Genomic DNA, 22,649 nt, shown 5'->3' with positions numbered 1-22,649 from the left:
GAGATTTTTGAGGAGGGGAGTAATATGCCCAGAACGTTTCTGGACAAAGATAATCCGGGCAGCAGCATGAAGTATGGATTGAAGTGGGGAGAGAAACGAGGATGGGAGATCAGAGAGAAGGCTGATGCAGTAGTCCAGACGGGATAAGATGAGAGCTTGAACGAGCAGGGTAGCGGTATGGATGGAGAGGAAAGGGCGGATTTTGGCAATGATGCGGAGCTGAAACCAGCAGGTTTTGGTGACGGCTTGGATGTGAGGGGTGAATGAGAGAGCGGAGTCGAGGATGACACCAAGGTTGTGGGCTTGTGATACGGGAAGGATGGTAGTGCCGTCAACAGTGATGGGAAAGTCAGGAAGAGGGCAAAGTTTGGGAGGGAAGACAAGGAGTTCAGTCTTCGACATGTTGAGCTTTAGGTGGCAGGCAGACATCCAGATGGAGATGTCCTGAAGGCAGGAGGAGATGCGAGCCTGGAGAGAGGGGGAGAGAGCAGGGGCAGAGATGTAGATCTGGGTGTCATCAGCGTAGAGATGATAGTTGAAGCCGTGGGAGCGAATGAGATCACCAAGGGAGTGCGTGTAGATCGAGAACAGAAGGGGACCAAGCACTGAACCTTGGGGAACCCCCACAGTAAGGGGATGGGAGGGGGAGGAGGAGCCTGCAAAAGAGACTGAGAAAGAACGACCGGAGAGATAAGAGGCGAACCAGGAGAGGACGGAGTCTGTGAAGGTCAGATAGCGTGTTGAGGAGAAGGGGGTGGTCCACAGTGTCGAAGGCAGCTGAGAGGTCAAGGAGGATTAGGATGGTGTATGAGCCGTTGGATTTGGCAAGCAGGAGGTCATTGGTGACCTTTGAGAGGGCAGTTTCTGTGGAATGTAGGGGACGGAAGCCAGACTGGAGGGGGTCGAGGAGAGAGTTGTTGTTGTCCTCCTATCCTATCCAGACGTGAAGTAAGAGCACACATTATGGAAGAATTGACTGTGCTAAGAAAAGGATTTACTTTGTTGATAACAGTCTCTTGTGAACAGGTATTTTTTTAGTTTTCAAAGATATTTTTGAAAGGTGTTGCTTATTTAATGGTGTAATTAATTAGAAATGAACTTCTGAAGAAATGCATTGCCTTGCTGATTTGGGTCTTTTCTAAACAAAAATATTTCACTTACAGAAGATATTTTGGAAAGGTGCTTCCCATCTAATGATACAACTAATTAAAAAATGATTTAAGGCAAAGAGGCATATACTGTATTGACAATAACTGTTAGCAAGGCCTCATTAATGAGATACATTGAAACTGAAATCACCGCAGTTCTATTTCAGAGCTTAACTTCTGTAATTAAACAATAGCATGGCTGGGTTACTTAGCAGAGTAAATAATTACACTATGCCCTTGAGGTTTATTGTTAATTTGGAGCATCAGGCTATTAGCGTTCCTGTTTGGTGTAGAATTCAATTTATGCACATTACACCTAATGCTGATGTTTGGTGTTTTACAAAAGCAAGGTACAGCAGGTGCACAACTGTGGACTTTTCATAATATGAATCTAATGATTAAAATATACTTTATCTAGTCATTGACAAGAAAACACATGAAACTGCAGGTCACAATAATACCAAGGATATTTGTGGTATTTGTACTTACTACTGTACTAAGTAAGCAATGGGGTGGATACAAGCAAATTGCGTTGGACACAGTCCCTGTCCCACACAGGGCTCACAGTTTAAATCCCCATTTTACAGATGAGGTAATTGAGGTGCATAAAAGTGATGTGACTCACCCAAGGTCACAGAGAAGGCAAGTGACGGGGCTGGGATTAGAACCCAGCTCCCTCCGACTTCTAGACCTCATAAGCCTTAGGTCCCATATGGTTGCTTTTTTCCCCAATTTAAAGGTGAAAGAGGAGGGCAATTTGACCTCTGTCTCGAAGTTCCATTTGACATTTGGGTTTAGGCAGAGAAATGTCAGCACATAAAGTTTGCCATCACTTTTAGCACTGCTGCCAACTGATACCCAAAGTTTTATTAGTGTGCAATTTGAGAGCAGAAAGAAAGCATTCCTCCAGGTCAGAGAGCAGCTTCTTTTGGGGTTACATACTCTGCCACTAAGCCACTGGAGTAGAGCGTTTGAAACTAAAACACAAAGAAAAGAAAAATCAGCCTGTGTGCAGCACTTTGGAAATTCATTCATTCCAGGAAACAAGAGGGTTAATACCGTTTGTTGAAGCCAGAATTTATTTTCAGCCAGGCGACTGTTGAGGTCCCATGGATTTGGCTAAGGTCTGGGCTTGCTATTTTCTTATTAACTGTCCTTTGTATTACCATACTAGGCTTTCAAAAGACCATTGATCCAAGAAATAATAAACCTAAATGAAGAAAATGTCATGTAAATAAATAATTTCACAAATCAGATACGAATATTTCTCATTGTGAGGGAAACAAACGGATGAACCTGTAATAACCTACTTATCTCCAATAAGAAATGAGAAAATTTAATACCAAAAATGCCCATCACCTCATGAATATCATCCAGTTACCATTCATCCCTAATCCAGTAATATCAATAAAGATAAATTAGAGTTGAGATCCTGCATTAGATCCTATTCATTGATGGGAGTGAATTCTGCAATTTGAATGTAGCCACCTTAAAATATTCCTTCATTATCAAAAATGCCCGAGTAGGATTTGAAGCAAGCCCTTGGGGTCAGAAACTCCTGAAAGTCTTATCAAATTAAAGCTTTATTCAACTCCTAGAGGGAGTATTTCTTTTGCTTCAAATGCATTTGCATAAGGATAAACTCTTATCTAATTACTGTGGGCTAATTCTTATCCGCCAGTTGCCCGGAAGCTTCTTGGGTTTTTCTTGCTCACCCATTTCTCAGGGTGAGCTCCCCATATTGCAAGGAAAAGTTCCACAGTTGCAGACTCCCTCCTGGCCTACCAAGTCAATATGAGGCGTAGGGACAGGTAAACTTTTCTGTGTACTTGTTGGGAGAGAAGGAAGAAGGGAACTGTGAAAGTTTGGGGAGCAGTGTTCAACAAAAGGGAAGCTTCCTTTCGCCTTCCCCGAGTCCTCTTTTCCTCGCCTCACTCCCTCTTCTGCGTCATCTATACACTTGGATCTGTGACCTTTGGACATTTGATATTTGTCCCATCCCCAACCCCACAGCACTTAAGAATAATTGTGGTATTTGTTAAGTGCTTACTATGTGCTAGGCACCGTACTAAGCACTGGAGTAGATACAAGATAATCAGGTGAGACACAGGTTCTGTCCCATATAGGGATCACAGACTTCATCCCCATTATAATACAGATGAGGTAACTGAGGCACAGAGAGGTTAAGTGACTTGCCCGAGGTCCCAAAGCAAACAAGTGGTGGAGCCAGAATTAAAACCCAGGTCCTCTGGCTCCCATGCCTGTGCTCTTTCCACTAGGCCATGCCGCTTCTCTGTACATATCATACCTTTAAATTGTCTTGTCTTATGCTGTCGAGTCGTTTCCGACCCTTAGCGACGCCATGGACACATCTCTCCCAGAAGCCCCACCTCCAACTGCAATCGTTCTGGTTGTGTATCCATAGCGTTTTCTTGGTAAAAATATGGAAGTGGTTTACCACCGCCTCCTTCCACGGAGTAAACTTGAGTCTCCACCTTCGACTCTCTCCCATGACACTGCTGCCCCGCATAGGGAAGTTTCGACTTATAGCAGGTTGCCTTCCACTTGCTAGCCACTGTCCAAGCTAGGAATGAAATGGATATGCCTCTGCACGACTCTCCCTCCTGTAATCGAGACTGGTAGAGTACTGGAAACTCTCCAGATGCGACCAGGAGACCGGGATCTTTAAATTACATATTATAAATTATTTATTTATATTAATGTCTGTCTCTCTCTCTCTAAACAATAAACTCCTAATAGGCAGGGAATGTCCACTAATTCTGTTGTACTCTCCCAAGTGCTTCAGAGAAGCAGCATGGCCTAGTGAATAGATGTTGATCATATCATCAAGGGGTAAACTCAAGCACTTGGGAGAACTAGCTCAATGTCTGTAGAGTGCTTTCTGACTGTCAGACATAAGCATTCCAAGAAAGTATAAAGTCTGATTAATATCCATGGTTCAGAGAGACAGGTAATGTGCTCAATACTTGTTTTCTCCATATGTGTCTTTTTGCATCTAGATTTATAGACCCACAAAGCAAATAACTTAATAAAATTCCCATCACCTAACCTGGCATTTTCATGACTCTCGGTAAAAAAATACCAGCTGCCACAGGGGAGGTAGACTCTAGAGGCAGAATTGGCACTGAATTTGTTTTTTAACCCATAATCTCATAAGGGAGTTAAAACCTAGGATGGAGGAAGAATGGATATTTATTCCCATTTTTAAGATGAAGGAACTGAGACCCAGAGAGGCTAAAGAACTTGCCCAACATCATACAGCACTCAAATGGCAGAGCCAGGACTAGAACCTCAGTTCCCTGATTCCAAGTCCTGTGCTCTTTCCTCTAGGCCATGCTGTCTTCCAAATAAATATTTTATCAAGAGTATTCAATTTTACTGGGTTTAAACTATATTCTTTTGCCCATCTCAGCATGGTGATAGTGTTTCGTAAATATACAATCTTCCCTCATATGCTTCCCCCACCACACAAACAGAAATGCTTATATCAATTTAATCAATTAGGGGCATGAGCCTTGCACTTCACAGAAATTAGAGATAATGTCGTACTTACCTTTAAACAGCTTACAATTTACTCCTGCCAAATCCTACCGGTCTTTTCTTGCACATCATCTCCTGCAACCAGCCCTTCCTTTCATCCCAAACTGCTCCCATCCAGGTACATATTAATGTCTGTCTCCCCATCTAGACTGGAAGCTCATTAAGGGCAGGGAACTTGTCTGCTTATTCTCTTGTACCTATTCTCCCAAGCACTTAGATCAGTGGTCAGCCCAGAGTAAACACTCAATAAATACCACTGATTGATTGCAAGTTCAGGTCTTGCCAGGGCCAGACTTCTGCATTAGCCTCCTTGCCCAGACGTTAGCCCCTCTCACCTTCAATCTATACAATCTTCTATCACATGGATAACTTTCTTGAAGCATCACTTGGCCCACATCTTTCCTCCAAATCCTCCACTGTCTCCCCGTGACTCTTCACCTCAAAAAAAACCCCAACCTCTCACAGTCACAGCCAGCGTCAAGGCACTCCACAATCTGACTCCAATTTGCCTGTCTGCTCTTCTGCTGTTGCTTCTTCCTCCCAAGCCAAGCTTCTAGCTGTACCTCCCTCTTGACTCTTCTGACTCCATTCCCTCACTTACGCTGTTCTCCTTGCTTGGAACTTCCTCCCTCCCCAAATCAGATCAACCACACTGTCCTCCCTTTCAAAATCCTTCTGAAATCCCATCCTTGGACAAAACTTTCCCAGTATTCTGAGCCATATCAACCCTTCAGCCAACACTAATGCCTATGAACTTACTTATACTCACCTTAGCAGTGCTGTCTATATTTGTAGTCATTCCCTTTATTTTAACTATTCTGCAGTGGTAAAAATTGTATGATTCTCCCATTAGAATTTAAGATTCATATTGGCAGAGAAGGTGCCACTTTTTTAATAATAATTATAACAATAGTTATGGTATTCTTTAAGGGCTTTCATTCATTCATTCATTCAATCGTATTTATTGAGCGCTTACTGTGTGCAGAGCACTGTACTAAGCGCTTGGGAAGTACAAGTTGGCAACATATAGAGATGGTCCCTACCCAACAGTGGGCTCACAGTCTAGAAGGGGAAGACAGAGAACAACACAAAACATAGTAACAAAATAAAATAAATAGAATATGTACAAGTAAAATAAATAAATAGAAAAATAAATACGTAAAACTATCTGCTGGCTTACTATCTGGCTTACTATCTGCCAGGCACTTTACTATGCACTGGGGTGGATATAGGCAAATCGGGTTGGATATAGTCCCTGTCCCACACAGGGCTCACAAACTTCATCTCCAATTTGCAGATGAGGTAACTGAGGCACAGAGAAGTAAAGTGGTTTGCCAAAGCCACGCAGCACACAAGTGGCGGAGCTGGGATCAGAACTCATGACCTTCTGATTCCCAGGCCCGTGCTCTACTTCCTAAGAACCTAGTACACTACACAGCAGTACGTGTGTGCTCAGTAAAATGCTACTATTACTACTACTACTATGACTTATAAGTACTACAACAAGCATTCCTCAGAATCTAAAGCTTTGGGAGTTCCTTAGGTCATCCCGTCAGATCATCATCATCACTGTCAATCAATCAATCATATTTATTGAGCACTTACTGTGTGCAGAGTTCTGTACTAAGCGCTTGGGAAGTACAAGTTGGCAACATATAGAGACGGTCCCTACCCAACAGTGGGCTCACAGTCTAGAAGGGGGAGACAGAGAACAAAACAAAACATATTAACAAAATAAAATAAATAGAATAGATAGGTATTAGTAAAATAAATAAATAAATAGAGTAATAAATACATACAAACATATATACATATATACAGGTTCTGTGGGGAGGGGAAGGAGGTAAGGTGGCGGGGATGGAGAGGAGGAAGGGGAACCATGTCAGTGGAAGTTATTGAACACTTACTGTTTTTTATGGGATCTGTTAAGCTCTTACTAGGTACAGGCTCTGTTTGAATCGCTGAGGTAGAGACAACTTATTCAGGTTGGAAACAGTCCATGCCCCATTTTGTAGATGAGGTAACTGAGGCACAGAAAAGTTAAGTGATTAATCCAAGGTTACACAGCAGACATGAGGCAGAGCCAGGATTAGAACCCAGGTCCTTCTGACTCCCAAGCTTGTATTCTATCCACTAGACCACTCTGCACTATGTGCAGAGCTTGGGAGAGCACAATATTACAGAGTTGGCAAAAACATTCGCTGCCCGCAACAATCCTGGGCTAAGTTACTCTAGTTTGTGTACATAGGTTTTTAAGGGATGGATAAACCGACCTGCTAGTTTAGAATTGAATACACCAATTTTAACCCCAGTTTATTCACCTGACAAGCACTAATCCTTAGAAAGAAGCCTGGTGAGGTGTTATGATTGCATGCCATTTTACAATTCTCTGCTTCTTGCTGAGAAGTAAAATCCAAACCGGGGATGTCGACTAAATAAGCCATAGCTTCACACATTAAAGATGTTCTTGCCTCCAGAAAAGAAACTGTGCCTCAACATCAAATAAAGCAGTATGCAAATATATTTTCTAGTCAAGTAACATTTAAAGCAGAAACACAAGAGATGAAAGTCATGGTTTCCTCATACAGACAAAAAGATTTCTTGACAGGTTCCGAATCTCTCTAAAGTTAATGGTCAACAATCTTATCCTTCCACACTAATGTGCCGTCATCTCACTCCTTTCTGGGATTGCCACCGCAGATGAGAGGAGGCCAGCATTTGACATACACCAACTCTTCCTTACTTTCCCTTAGTCTTTTGTTCTCAAATACTGGAGCAATAATATCTCTTCCAGGTTTCTATGGCAATTTTTTTTTGGTATTGGTTAAGTGCTTTCAATGTGACAGGGACTGTTCTAAATTCTGGGGTAGATAGTACATATCCAGCATGGGGCTCACAGTCTTAATCCCCATTTTACAGATGAGATAACTAAAGAAGAGAGAAGTTAAGTGGATTGCCCAAGTTCACACAGCAGACAAGTGTAGGAGATAGGATGAGAACCCAGGTCCTTCTAATTTCTAGGCCCGTGCACTATCCAGTAGGCTATACTGCTTTCTTTTTAATGGCATTTATTAAGCGCTTACTATGTGCAAAGCACTAAGTGCTGGGGAGGTTACAAGGTAATCAGGTTGTCCCATGGGGGGCTTACAGTCTAAATCCCCATTTTACAGATGAGGTAACTGAGGCCCAGAGAAGTGAAGTGACTTGCCCAAAGTCACACAGCTGACAATTGGCAGAGCTGAGATTTGAACCCAAGACCTATGACTCCAAAGCCTGTGCTCTTTCCATTGAGCCACGCTGCTTGTCTGAGAATCTCCAAGCCACCTTTACACTTACGGGCCAGTAATAACATGGCTGTAAATTGGGTTTCTGTATTTTCAAAGAGCGAGAAAGAGTGTAGGGGTCATGTATATCATTTGTACTGTAGAACAGTGCTCTGCATGCAGTAAATACTAAATAAATACTTTTGCTTTTAACCCACCAATTCCGAAACACAAAAAGGAAAGCAGTAAATTTTGGAGTTAGTCATCTGAATCTTCAACATGCTACTTGGTGTTTACTGCAGCTAAGTGATGAGTTATTATATGTCTATTGCAACTTCATTAAATTTTTACCTTGCAAATCAAGTCTTTAACTTTATTATTCACAGGCTTAAAAGATGTCCCTTGCATTATATATGCTTATAAATCAGATTACCTCATTAGGTCAGAGATTTTATTTTCTTCTACGTTCATTAGCAGAAGATATGGTAGATGAATGAAAATCTGTCTTATAGGGCTTAATAGCCTGCCATCCCTCATCATGATAACTTTAAAAGGTGGCTTCATTTTTATCACCTTTTAAAGGAAAATCTTCCAAAATGTGGAATTAAGAGAACCTATAGAATTACCAAGTTTAGACAGTGAAAGTGCGCTTTTCCTGGTTCTGCCCCACTGGGTTCCTAGAGAAGCAGCGTGGCTCAGTGGAAAGAGCAAGGGCTTTGGAGTCAGTGGTCATGGGTTCAAAACCCGGCTCCACCAATTGTCAGCTGTGTGACTTTGGGTAAGTCACTTAACATCTCTGTGCCACAGTTACCTCATCTGTAAAATGGGGATTGACTGTGAGCCCCCCGTGGGACAACCTGATCACCTTGTAGCCTCCCCAAAACTTAGATCACCTTGTAGCCTCCCCAAAACTTAGAACAGTGCTTTGCACATAGTAAGTGCTTAATAAATGCCATTATTATTATTATCATTGTTATTATCATCACCCAGTCTGCTACCAATCAGACTGTGAGCTCACTGTGGGCAAGGAATGTGTCTGATTATTGTTAAATTGTACTCTCCCAGGCACTTAGTACAGTGCTCTGCTCACAGCAAGTGCTCAATAAATTCTACTGAATGAATGGATGGATGGTTGGGTGGATTCCTGAGCTAATTAAAAGTGCAACTAATAGCAATCTTTGACTTGAAGCACTTTAGGTTGCCCCAGATTGAGCCCGAGGCTTGTGGTACCAAAGCATAGCCCAATCACTAGAGGATATCTGGATAAATTTTTGTGCAGAGGGAGTATGGAGGGGGGAGAAGAAGACCCTCCAGGCCACCAGAGATCAATCTCAAATAGGGGGGTGAGAGAATCATGAGCCCCTGCCTCCCACTCCAAGGCCAGATTGAATCCATTGCACTTCGATTTCTGACTTCATCTAACCCCCTCATGCTTAACCGTGGAGAAATCCAAATCCCCAATTCAGTCATTTCCACTGAAATGCAACGGTTTTTTTTAACGTTTTGTGATGAAAATTAGTGCCAGCCCTTGAAAGATCCACATCAAGGGAGCACAATCTCATGGCACAGGTGGATTCTCTGAAATGGTTCGAACCTGCTGTTTGGTTTCCCCCACGTACATATGGATGCCCATGCAGATACAATGGCTGAGGCTGGAGAGAGGCTTTTCTAGGACGAAATAAGTTCCCTGAATTCTACAGGAAAGAATTCCTTTTTAAAAACGTACAAAGACTGATTTTAAATCTTCTCAGGGATAAAACCTGGCATGGCTTCCAGGTTTGTGCTGGAAACGCCAAGATTCCCAATCTATTTTATTCCTGCAATGGGCATCATGAGAGCTCTGCATGCAAAATCATGATTTTCATTAGCACAAATAAAACAGTATTCCATTGGTTGAACAAGGAGAAATGGTCACTTTATAGTCATCCCCAGCACTTTGGTACACATATTAATTCAATCGAACATTAAATTATTTCTCTTTGACTACTCCACTTGCAAAGATGTCTATGTCCATCTCTTAAATTGCAGTGTAAACTCTTTGTGAGCAGGAAACATATCACTTTTAATGGTACTTGTAAAGCACTTATTATGTGTCAAACTCTGTGCTACGTTCTGGGTTAGGTAAGCGTTAATTAAGTTAGTTAATTAAGTCAGATACAGTCCTTATCCTGAGTGGGGCTCACGGTCTACGTAGGAGGGAGAACAGGTATTGAATCCCCATTTTACAGATGGGGAACCTGAGGCACAGAGAAGTTAAGCAATTTGCCCAAGGTCACACAGCAAGCAATTGGAAGAGCTGAGATTAGAACCCAGATCTTCTGATTCCCAGGCCAGTGCTCTTTCCACTAGGCCATGCTGCTTCCTGAGGGCTTCCCAAGTGTTTTGAGAAGCAGGGAAGCCTACTGGATAGAGCACAGGACTGCAGAGAGATCCTAATCATGACTGCACATCTGGCTGAAAAAGATCAATATACGACTGGATTATTGCATCAGCCTCCTTTCTGATCTCCCATCCTCCTGTCTCTCCCCGCTTCAGTCTATACTTCATTCTGCTGCCCGGAGTATCTCTGTACAGAAAGGCTCTGGGCTTGTCACTCTCCTCTTCAAAAATCTCCAGTGGTTGCCTGTCAACCTGCGATTCAAGCAAAAACTCCTCACTCTCGGCTTCAAGGCTCTCCATCACCTCGCCCCCTCCCACCTCACCTCCCTTCTCTCCTTCTTGAGGCCAGCCCGTACACTCCAATCCTCTGCCACTAACCTCCTCACTGGGCCTTGTTCTTTCCTGTCCCACCGTCAATCCCCGGCCCACGTCCTTCCTCTGCCCTGGAATGCCCTCCCTCCACACATCTGCCGAACTAGCTCTCTTCCTCCATTCAAAGCCCTATTGAGAGCTCATCCCCTCCAGGAGGCCTTCCCACACTGAGCCCCCCTTTTCCTCTCCTCCTCCTTCCCTCCCCATCGCTCCCCATCACTCCCTCTGCCCTACCCCATCCCCTCACCACAGCAATTGTATATATTTGTACATATTTATTACTCTATTTTATTTGTACATATTTACTATATTTATTTATTAATGATGTGTATATAGCTATAATTCTATTTACCCTGATGGTATTGATGCCTATCTACTTGATCTGTTTTGCTGTCTATCTCCCTCTTCTAGACTGTGAGCCCACTGTTGGGTAGGGACCATCTCTATATGTTGCCAATTTGTACTTCCCAAGCACTTATTACAGTGCTCTGCACACAGTAATAATAATGATGGCATTCATTAAGCACTTACTATGTGCAAAGCACTATTCTAAGCACTGGGGAGGTTACAAGGTGATCAGGTTGTCCCATGGGGGGCTCACAGTCTTCATCCCCATTTTACAGATGAGGTAACTGAGGCTCAGAGAAGTGAAATGACTTGTCCAAAGTCACACAGCTGACAAGTGGTGGAGCCGGGATTTGAACCCATGACCTCTGGCTCCAAAGTCCATGCTCTTTTGCACAGTACACAGTAAACACTCAATAAATACGATTGAATGAATGATTCATTCATGACAATCCATTCTACGCTGTGAGCAAATTAAGATCACTCTTTTTGTCCCTGTTGTCTCTTGCTTATATAGGTTGTCACTGTTTACAACACCGCATCTTAATATCCCTTTCCTCACAAATCCTCTTCTCAAGAAGAACAGTATTGCCTGTGATTGTCACATGGCAGGCTGTGGGAGTCTTCCAATAACAACCTTCACCCAAGACATCCTACATTCAATTAAAGATTTCCATTGGCAGTACAGAATTTGAGGCTCTCGCCAAATTCAGCAACCTGATGCAATGAATCAGGGAAGGACAAAGAAAACAAACAAAAAAAAAACCCACTGCCTCAAAAAAGCTAGAAGGGCTTTGGAGAGTTTGGCAGCAATGGGGCATCAGGCATCATTCCAAACTGAAAACCCAAGAAGCAGCTTGGCTCAGTGGATAGAGCATGGACCTGGGTTTCAATCTTATTTATTAAGCACTTACTGTGTGCAAAGAACAGTACTAAGTGCTTGAGAGAGTCTAATATTAACAACAAAAATGACACATTCCCTGCCCACAGTGAGCTCAAAGTCTAGAGGGGGAGACAGACATTAGTGTACTTAAATCAACTACAGATATTTACAGATATATACGTATGTGCTGTGGGGATGGGAGGGAGGATGAATGAAGGAGCAAGTAAGAGTGACACAGAAGGAAGTAGGAGAAGAGGACAGGAGGGCATGGTCAGGGAAGGCTTCTTGGAGGAGATGTGCCTTCAACGAGTTGGGGAGAGCAATTGTCTGTCTGGGAGTCAGAAAAATCTGGGTTCTAATACCGGCTCTGCCACATGTCTGCCGTGTGACCTTGGGTAAGTTACTTCTCTTTTCTGGGCCTCAGTTACCTCATCTGCAAAATGGAAAATAAGAGTGTGAGCCTCATGTGGGACAGGGACTTTGTCCAACCTGATGAACTCGTATCTAGGGAAGCACCATAGCTTAGTGGCAAGAGCCTGAGCTTGGGAGTAAGTGATCGTGGGTTCGAATCCCGGCTCAGCCACTTGCCAGCTGTGTGACTTTGGGTGAGTCACTTTTAACTTCTCAGTGCCTCAGTTACCTCATCTGTAAAATGGGGATGAAGATTGTGAGCCCCACGTGGGACAATCTGTTTACCTTGTATCTACCCCAGCGCTTAGAACAGTGCTTGACACATAGTATGTGCTTAAATACTATCATTATTATTATTACCCCAGTGCTTAGAAAAGTGCTTGGCACATACTAGGCAATTAACAAGTACCATAATGATTATTATCATTATTATTAAAGCCACGATGTTGTTCCACCTTCTCCAAAGTTATTCATTTATTCGTATTTATGGAGCGCTTACTGTGTGCAGAGACCTGATCCTCCTCCAGAAGCCATGCCCAGCTTCTTGAGCTGTTTCACCAGCCTCACCTGTGAATCACAGTCAGTGCCAAATAGCAGGAAAAGCTTTCCAGTAGTGAGGTCTTAGAATCAATCAAATCAACCCATCAGTGGTATTTATGGAGAAATTAATAAGAGCACTATACTAAGCATTTGGGAGAGTACAATATAACAGAGTTGGTTGATGCACTCCCTGCTCACAAGGAGCTTACAGTAGGCCGTCCAACAGTACTGAGCAGTGCTCATAGAAACACAGTTTAAAGGTGGACTAATGGATACTAACAGCACCGTGAACCAAAAAGGTACCTAGGCTAGCAGAGAAAGCAAAACAAATGTTTTAAAGATACAGTGAAGAACTGTTTCAAACAGTGTTACATGGCAGTGGCTTGCCAATACCATTACAGCCACAGAAATAATTGATTATCCCAACATCAATATGCTGCGGAGCTTCTAAGGACCCAGTTTTGAAGAGCAATTTATAGATGCTATAAATAACTGCTTTTGAAGATGCCTGGGTCTGGACAAATAAGGATGAGTTTTGATTTTATGTCCTGTATCACTGGCATGGGCTGATGTGGTTACTAGTCAGTTCAGGAGGAAGTCTACAAATCCCTAGCTCTAAACATCAAATCTAACCACTATCACAGGAGTTGAGAGTAGGTTTGAATTTGTCCTTCTCCCCAACCTACAATCACACACCAGAACAAAGGAATTAAATTTGGAAGAGTTGGAGTCAAAGCATCTTCATCCCTATCAATGCCAGGAACCAAGAGCACTGCCTATATGGACTGTCAGAGCTCCATGCTGTGAATTCCCGTGTCAGGCCGGGCTTGACCAGACCAACTCCATCTTGTCAGCTGAGTCGCCATTAGCCTGAGGTGAGCACATCACGACCACTGATGCGGTGAGCAGCTCGGTGGAACAACCCTCCTCTGGTATTGCTGATAGCGAGTGGAGGGCTCTAGAGAGGGGAGAAGTCATGTATTGTTGATTGCAAAAGCAAGACCTCCAGAAAACGGAGAGGGATGTGTTGCCACAGGTGCTGTCAGCAGAGCGAGGGTGTAACCTCCAGTTAGTATTGCTAATAATAAGCAAAGGAGTCCCCAGAAGGGTGGCATTCTACCATGCCTGAGGTCAGGCACCCTATAAAAATCGGTGCCCAGGAGACAGATCTTTGTAGCGGGATGAGAGTGTTAAAGCCTCTTCCTGGAGTGTGGGATGCCCATTCTGGGATGGCCAGTACCGGCAAAGGCATGAGGAACCCACTAGGAATGTGAGTATCCCCTGCTACTGACCTAGAATCGAGCAAGGTGTCCCTTTTTGGGCTGGAATTTGCACAATTGTCTGGTAGAAGCAGCTTGGCCTAGTGGATGGAGCACAGGCCTGAGAGTCAGAAGGGCCTGGATTCTAACGCCAGCTCTGCCACTTTGCTGTATGACCTTGGGCAAAGTCGCTTAATAATAATAATAATGGCATTTATTAAGTGCTTACTATGTGCAAAGCACTGTTCTAAGCACTGGGGAGGTCACAAGGTGATCAGGTTGTCCCACGGGGGGCTCACAGTCTTAACCCCCATTTTACAGAGGAGGTAACTGAGACCCAGAGAAGTTAAGTCACTTGCCCAAAGTCACACAGCTGACAATTGGCAGAGATGGGATTTGAACCCATGACCTCTGACTCCAAAGCCCATGCTCTTTCCACTGAACAATGCTGCTTCTCCTTCCTGGGCCTCAGTTCCCTCATTTCTAAAATAGGGATTACTCCACAAGCCCTGTGAGGGACAGGGACTGTGTCCAACCTGATTATCTTGTATCTACCCTAGTGTTTAGAACAGTGCCCGTGTTATAGCTGTGTCCCTTAAAGACCGGTGTTCGGTATTTAAATTGCTTCTGTGATTAGCACAGTGGACCTAGGTGAACCTGGAACCTTGGGCTTGATTGTCATGACTTTTACTGTGAATGCTAGCATACTAGATAACTAGGTGAGCCTGGTCACTGGGCCGCGTTGTAATGAGTTTCTTCCCGATGAACGAGAATGTGTCTTAAATGATGCAGTGTGTCGACTATTAGCAAACCTGTCTTCTTGTGTACATTTCTGCTCCTCTGATAATGTCAATGTGGTCAGCCGAATAAAGAGACATGTATTCTAAATGGCTAGGCATCACTGGTCTCTAACCCCGGACCATATCAAGGGTGAAAGTCAGATCCCTGAACCTGGGTCTTAGGACCGGTAACAATTCCTGAATGTGAATTTAGGTAAAGGAGACAAATTTTTTCCATCCATTTAATGATGGCATTTATTAAGCACTTACTACGTGCAAAGCACTGTTCTATTTCTATCTGAATAGTGATATTTTGCCACCCCTTCCACAAATAGTCTTCTAGACTGTGAGTCCGCTGTTGGGTAGGGGCCGTCTCTATATGTTGCCAACTTGTACTTTCCAAGCACTTAGTACAGTGCTCTGCACACAGTAAGTACTCAATAAATACGATTGAATGAATGAATGAATGAATGAAGTAGTTGTATCAAACTGCATAGGCACAAGACCCTTTAAGGATAACAAAATGTGTTGTAGCTTCCTCTTGGGTTTTCAGGTAATAAAATGGCCTAGATGCCTTTTTTGCTGAGGCTCTTTGACTTTGTCTTACACCTCATGACTCCTAGGGAGAGTTCTTTTTTTCTCGGCTGCTCTCCTGCCAGAAGACCAACAAGTTTCTAACAGATGTAGCCCTGCCTTTCCCCCTCCTTCTTAATTCCTTCACTAAAATGTGTGTATTTGTGTGTGTGTGTGTTTGTGTGTGAGAGAGAGAGTGAGAGAAAGAGAGACGATTGGGGGGCAGAGGCAGAGTGGGAATGATTTTTGCCTTCCAAAGACCTGATCAACCTGCAAGCCAGCAGCTTAATTATATGCTTCTTGCGGGGAGGGATCATGTCTATTATACTCTCCCAAGTGTTTAGTACAGTGCCTCTGCACATAGTAAAGATTCAATAAAAACCACTGATTGACTGAATATGAGCTGCTAAAGGCCACATTTTCCAAATGGGGGAAGAACCAGCCAAGGGGTAAGGTTAAAAAAAAGCTTCATCCCTGAAAAATCTGTTATGGGCTATTTAAAAACCCTGGAATTAGAGGCACAGATGGTTTGTGTATTTCCAAAGGGGAAAATTAAACATAAAGGGGAGAATAAGACCAGCTGAGTTGAGTAAAGGAGCGCAACTTTCAAAAGTGTAGCTCTCGCCAAAGAGACACAAATGGTTATTCTTGAAATGAACTATACTAAGGAAATTACAGATTATAAATAAGAGGGCAGAGAGACTGCATGAAGAGCCAAAGACAAAATAGCAAACATTTTAAAATTCTTTGCTTTTCTGGCAAGCATAGAGCATTCTATTGTATTAAATCATAGCACTGCTGAAACTCTTTCAGAGACCAGATTGATCGAATAATCTAACCTTTCAGGAAATGATATCCTGAGAAGAATAGGAGGAACTTCTACTGCCAAAGATTTCCCATAGTTTACTGAAATTAGAATGTTGATGTGGCAAATTTTCTCAAAACGTTATCTAGTACCAAAGAGAGGATATAGCAACTTCTGCAAGGAGCAACTCTTTCCCCTAAAAGTTAAGGAAAAATTAGGAAAAGTCACTAAAGCAAAAGAAAAAAGAAGAAATATGAAAAATAAAGGTCAAGAATGAATAAAATTACTTTTATTTTTGAAAAGTAAGAGGAGAATGACTTAGAGAAGCAGCGTGGCTCATTGGAAAGAATACGGGCTGTGGAGTCAGAGGTCAGGGGTTCAAATCCCGGCTCTGCCAATTGTCAGCTGGGTGACTTTGGGCAAGTCAGTTAACTTCTCTGGGCCTCATTTCCCTCATCTGTAAAATGGGGATTAAGACTGTGAGCCCCAAGTGGGACAACCTGATCACCTTGTATCCTCCCCAGCGCTTAGAATAGTGATTTGCACATAGTAAGTGCTTAACAAATGCCATCATTATCATTATTATTATTATTATTATTGAGCCAGCATCCATACCTGTTCATTCATTCATTCAATCATATTTATTGAGCAGTGCAGTGCAGAGCACTGTACTAAGCGCTTGGAAAGTACAATTTGGTCACATGAATGAAGTTCTAAAGGTTGGGGAGGATGCCCCAATGGGGAAGAGGGGTGCCAGGGGTTGAATTGGTGACCCAAGAGGTGTTCAGAGGCTGAAACCTCCCCAGCTCATGTCAGGAAAGAAGTTTAACCCACTACTCTTCCTAATAGCCTTCACTCCACAGGGAAATGGTTCATTTCCCAAAGTTCAGCCTTTTGAAGTCTGCCAAAAAGAATCATGAGAGCAGCACTAAAAGAGCAGCATTTCACGAGATATAAGTGAGATCCCTCCAAAGACTCTGGAAGCGGTAAAGAGGCACTCTGTGATCTGATATTTTATACCAATGTACTAGTAGTGTTTCATCCTTCACAGTGATATCAGACCACCATCATTATGTTGGACCATCAGGAGTTTCCGATTTCCATCCATCACCTGAAAAGATTTTTTTTTAATGGCATTTATTTAGCACTTACTATGTCAAAGCACTGTTCTAAGTGCTGGGGAGGTAACAAGGTGATCAGGTTGTCCCACAGGGGGCTCACAGTCTTAATCCTCATTTTACAGATGAGGTAACTGAGGCTCAGAGAAGTTAAGTGACTTGCCCAAGGTCACACAGCAGACATGTGGCAGAGCCGGGATTCAAACTCATGACCTCTAACTCCAAAGCCTGGGCTCTTTCCAGTAAGCCACGCTGAGGACCCATGAGGAGCTGATTTTGCCCAGGGTGATGGGAAGGGCCTGATAATTGAGGCACATGATAGAGCAGCAAGAGGGTGAAGGAGCAATTATCCAGGCTCCTCCTCCTCTTACCAGCAATAACAGCAGCTGTGTAGAGAAGAAGCGTGGCCCAGTGGACAGAGCACGGGCTTTGGAGTCAGAGGTCAAGGGTTCAAATCCCAACTCCGCCACTTGTCAGCTCTGTGACTTTGGGTGAGTCACTTCACTTCTCTGGGCCTCAGTTACCTCATCTGTAAAAGGGGGATTAAGACTGTGAGCCCCATGTGGAACAACCTGATCACCTTGTAACCTCCCCATCGCTTATATCAGTGCTTTGCACATAGTAAGAACTTAATAAATGTCATTATTGTTATTATTATTATTATTATCACAGCCAACCCCAACTGCCACCATGGGCCTGGAATGCCCTCCCTCTGCCCATCCGCCAAGCTAGCTCTCTTCCTCCCTTCAAGGCCCTGCTGAGAGCTCACCTCCTCCAGCAGGCCTTCCCAGACTGAGCCCCTTCCTTCCTCTCCCCCTCGCCCCCCTCTCCATCCCCCCGTCTTACCTCCTTCCCTTCCCCACAGCACCTGTATATATGTATATATGGTTGTACATATTTATTACTCTATTTATTTATTTATTTATTTTACTTGTACATATCTATCCTATTTATTTTATTTTGTTAGTATGTTTGGTTTTGTTCTCTGTCTCCCCCTTTTAGACTGTGAGCCCACTGTTGGGTAGGGACTGTCTCTATATGTTGCCAATTTGTACTTCCCAAGCGCTTAGTACAGTGTTCTGCACATAGTAAGCACTCAATAAATACGATTGATGATGATGATGATGACCACGGCTCATCTGGCCTTCCCTGCACAATTTCCTGAGAATTTTCCCCCAAGGTAGAAACCTCCCAAGCAGCCGTCAGAGCAGTAAGAGTGGCCATCGCCACCAAAATTGCAGAAAGCAGCATTGTTGCTGCTCAGCAATCCCTAGTGCCGGCGGTGGGCAGCAGAGTGGAAAGAAGAAGGGATCTTCAAGGGGAGTCTTCCTCCACAACAAGGTCTCATCTTCATTCTCCAGTGCAGAGCACGGCATAAGCACTCAATTGATACTACAGATAAACTGGTCCTCTTTCTCTCCTTATCTTCCATTCTCTCTCTTTTCTGTCCCTCCTACTCTGTCTTCTCTTTCTCTTTTAATAATAGTAATAATCATTACTAACAGGTTACGGGTTAGGGACTAAATTTAGGGCTACCTAGGGATTATAGTTTCTGTTTTTCCTCCTCAACTTTCTCCTGATCCCTTTCTCTATCAGTCCCATTATCCAAACCCTCTTTCCTGCCTTTAAGGCCCTACCCACATGATACCTCTTTCCCACCAAAATATATTCTTTTTCACCTCTGTCTCCATTCTAAAACTCTACGACTCAAAGCATAGCTTGTAACCTTTCACCTCCGGATCACTTCTGGTGTTGCAGAGAAACTAGATGTTCCAACAGTCCCAGCACTGTGTCTCTCTTTTATGGAAAAGAAGAGAAGGGATGACATGAAAAACCAAAGTTCAAGTCAGAAGGGTAAGCCTCGGCTGTCAGGAGATGTCGTCTGTCTGACTAGCTCAAAAGAAGTGCAGTCAGTGGGTGCCTAAGTCTCCCAGATGCTGCAGAAAAGAGCCTTGTGATACTTGGAAGAAAAATAATTAATGTGATCCCTCAAGAAGGATTTGAGTCTTAATTGAACCACTACTGAAGGCAACTCAAATGATAACCTTAAGAAGATAATTAAAATAAAGGTTTTTAATTCTTACCATCTGCATTCTATTTTTCTTCGGATTGTTGTCAGTGTGGCTTAATGGATAGAGCATGGGAATGGGAATCAGAAAGACCTGGGTTCTATTCCTGACTCCTCCACTTTTCTGCTGCGTGTTCTTGGGCAGGTCACTTAACTTCTCTGTGCCTCAGTTATCTCATCTGTAGAAATGTGGATTAATGATGATGGCATTTATTAAGCGCTTACTATGTGCAAAGCACAGTTCTAAGCGCTGGGGAGGTTACAAGGTGATCAGATGGTCCCACGGGGGGCTCACAGTCTTAATCCCCATTTTACAGATGAGGTAACTGAGGCACCGAGAAGTTAAGTTACTTGCCCAAAGTCACACAGCTGACAATTGGTGGAGCCGGGATTTGAACCCATGACTTGTACTTCCCAAGTGCTTAGTACAGTGCTCTGCACACAGTAAGCGCTCAATAAATATGATTGAATGAATGAATGAAATGAATGACCTCTGACTCCAAAGCCTGTGTTCTTTCCACTGAGCCACACTGATTGGGTCCAACCTGATTAGCTAGTATCTGCCCCACTGCTTAATATGGGGCCTGGCAGGCATATAGTAAGTGCTTAACAGATACCTAAAAAAATGTTTTTACAGATTCACTAGTTCACTTTACTCAAGCCCATTTGTGGTTTTCTTGTGAGGGAGGATTTTCTAACCGGATTCATTTTAGTTACTAAATGCAATCTATTATTTCCCCAACCTCCTTTATCCAACAAGGCTTGTCCTTGTCATCACTTTGTTTGTGCCTATAACTAAAGGTCCCTCAAAAAGCCTGGTAGCATTTACTGCTTTTCAAGTTGATCTATATTTTACGGTGCTTAATCCCCCCATTATTCCCTTTCTCTCCCTTCTCCAAAGGAAGAAGTCAAACGTCAGCAGCAGGGTGAGCTCAAGGGAGAGAAACTGTCCTAACCCCTCAGCCCTCAAGAATTCTACTGGGCTTTTTCTCCAGCCCAGGGAAAGACTCAAATTCTGGTGCTAATAATAATAATAATAATAGCATTTATTAAGCGCTTACTATATGCAAAGCACTGTTCTAAGCACTGGGGGGATATAAGGTGATCAGGTTGTCCCACGGGGGGCTCACAGTCAATCCCCATTTTACAGATGAGGTACCTGAGGCACAGAGAAGTTAAGTGACTTGCCCAAAGTCACACAGCTGACAATTGTCAGAGCCGGGATCTGTCAGGTGCTGTGAGATCTTCCCAACTGCTTGAATGTTGAGAAGGCCATGAGCCCACTGTTGGGTAGGGACTGTCTCTATACGTTGCCAACTTGTACTTCCCAAGTGCTTAGTACAATGCTCTGCACACAGTAAGCACTCAATAAATACGATTGAATGAAATGAATGAATATTGGGGGCCCTGACTTTTACATTTGTTGGACTGAGCTGCTCTTCTACCTCCACTTTCCTACTGCTGTCAAAACGGTTGTCGCCTTTGGCTCCTTCAGCTTTTGTTTTCCTCTTTCTCTGTTGTTAATGCCTTTCCCATTTTACTCTTCGATTGTAAACCCTTTGGGATCCAGCAAATAGATCTACAGCTCATATCGGTGTACCTTTTTCCTGACACTTAGAACAGTGAACCCCATGGGGGACAGGGACTGTGTCCAATCTGATTATTTTGTACCTAGCATAGTGTTTAATAGATACCATAATTAGTAGCACTATCACTGTTTTGCACTCATTAGGCACTTAATAAACATTACTACTTACTACCTCTTTCTCTCCATTTCCTCCTTTTCAATCTCTCACTTCTCTGCTTTACCCTAGTCACTCTTTTCCTCCTTTCTCTCCCTCTTCTGTCACTCTCCTGTATAATAAATCCACTAAAAAACATACTGTACTCTTTTAAATCACAGGGGTGTGTTCTTAGTTCCATCAAACCAGGCTGCACAGTCTTTTTTGGAATATATATAACACCTTCTGTTCGAGTTGCCCAGGGGTCTCAGAATGCAGAATGTATTTTAAGTTCTTAACGAGTGGAATTCAATACATTTTCCTTTTAAGATCCAGGCACTTTATTAGTTTCATAAAGGGAAAGTAACAGAACCACAATATTGAAAAAATCAGCAGCTAACATATAAACATTTTTTTAATGTTTTGTACTGTGGTTGAAAACCAACATGAAAAAGCACCGACTGCCACCAGCAAGAAAATAAAAAGAGAAATATAAAATATAAATACAGAAATGGAGCCAAGAAAACATTAAGATAGAAAGTAAACATGATGAAAACTGTAGCAAAATCAGAAGAGAGTTACAAGTTCTGTCTTTATGAAATGGTCTTATAAGTGTTTTCCTAAGAGATAAATAGACAGATTTGGTTCGAAGAAATGTTTCATCTTATAAACCTTAAGTAAGATGTTCTCTATTACAACTCTATCTTTGAAAATGCTTTTGTGGAAAGACTTTAAATATCTGACAGGTCAGGTTAGCTGCTGGGATTTTTCTACCAAATCAAAGAGTGAGCACATTCCAATCACCTTGAAATTCTCTGTACTGTCAGAACATCTGTGACATACCTGTCTCTCTGTGTCATTCGGCAGGCCCCATACCCACATGCAGCTGCTGGATGTCAGGGTAACATGAGGACTGAGATCTGGAAATTCAATTATTTCTCCAGTAATTTTTCTACCAGCAGCCAATGACTGAAGACCGACCAGTAAGATAAAAACAAGAACTGCTGTTCTCTGACTGCCTGACTGGGGTCAATAAGAACCTTCACGTTTCATTAACATGCATATTTGAACATAGATAATTTGCATCTTCATCAAAAGAAGCATAGCTTTAGGCAGGTTCAAATAGTGTTTTGTCCTGAAAAACAGGTTCCACTTGAAAACTTGAATTCAGATAAACAGAGTCCTGGGTACAGACTAGACAAATAAAAAATGAAACAAATATAAGTACAGTATCTTCTGCTGTTTAAACTCAGTTCCCTAGCAAAAATGATTAAGGTAAGTTATAGACATAGTTATTAATTATGAAGGGATCTTCCAAACAAGCAGGACTATTATTAACATTGCACTAATGAATGGGACCCCATTATACTCTGCTTAGAATTAATATGCACTCTATGATTAATGGCAATGGGAAAACAAGAGAC

At 42.8% G+C, this 22,649-nt stretch overlaps 1 protein-coding gene and 1 non-coding gene across 2 annotated transcripts in view; both read right to left on the bottom strand.

Annotated features, from left to right (window-relative positions):
* TMEM132B (transmembrane protein 132B) overlaps window positions 1-22,649 on the bottom strand; it is a 589,472-nt gene that overhangs the window by 274,695 nt on the left and 292,128 nt on the right. The window lies entirely within an intron of this gene.
* On the bottom strand, window positions 3,691-3,826 carry LOC119943090. Its single transcript, XR_005455571.1, has one exon. It is a non-coding gene; the product is annotated as a small nucleolar RNA SNORA7 (small nucleolar RNA).

The sequence above is a fragment of the Tachyglossus aculeatus genome, chromosome 21 (assembly GCF_015852505.1).
Source record: "Tachyglossus aculeatus isolate mTacAcu1 chromosome 21, mTacAcu1.pri, whole genome shotgun sequence".
In the NCBI taxonomy this organism is placed as follows: domain Eukaryota; kingdom Metazoa; phylum Chordata; class Mammalia; order Monotremata; family Tachyglossidae; genus Tachyglossus; species Tachyglossus aculeatus.
The sequence above is the reverse complement of the archived record's forward strand: the minus strand, read 5'-3'. Positions and strand labels throughout refer to the sequence as shown.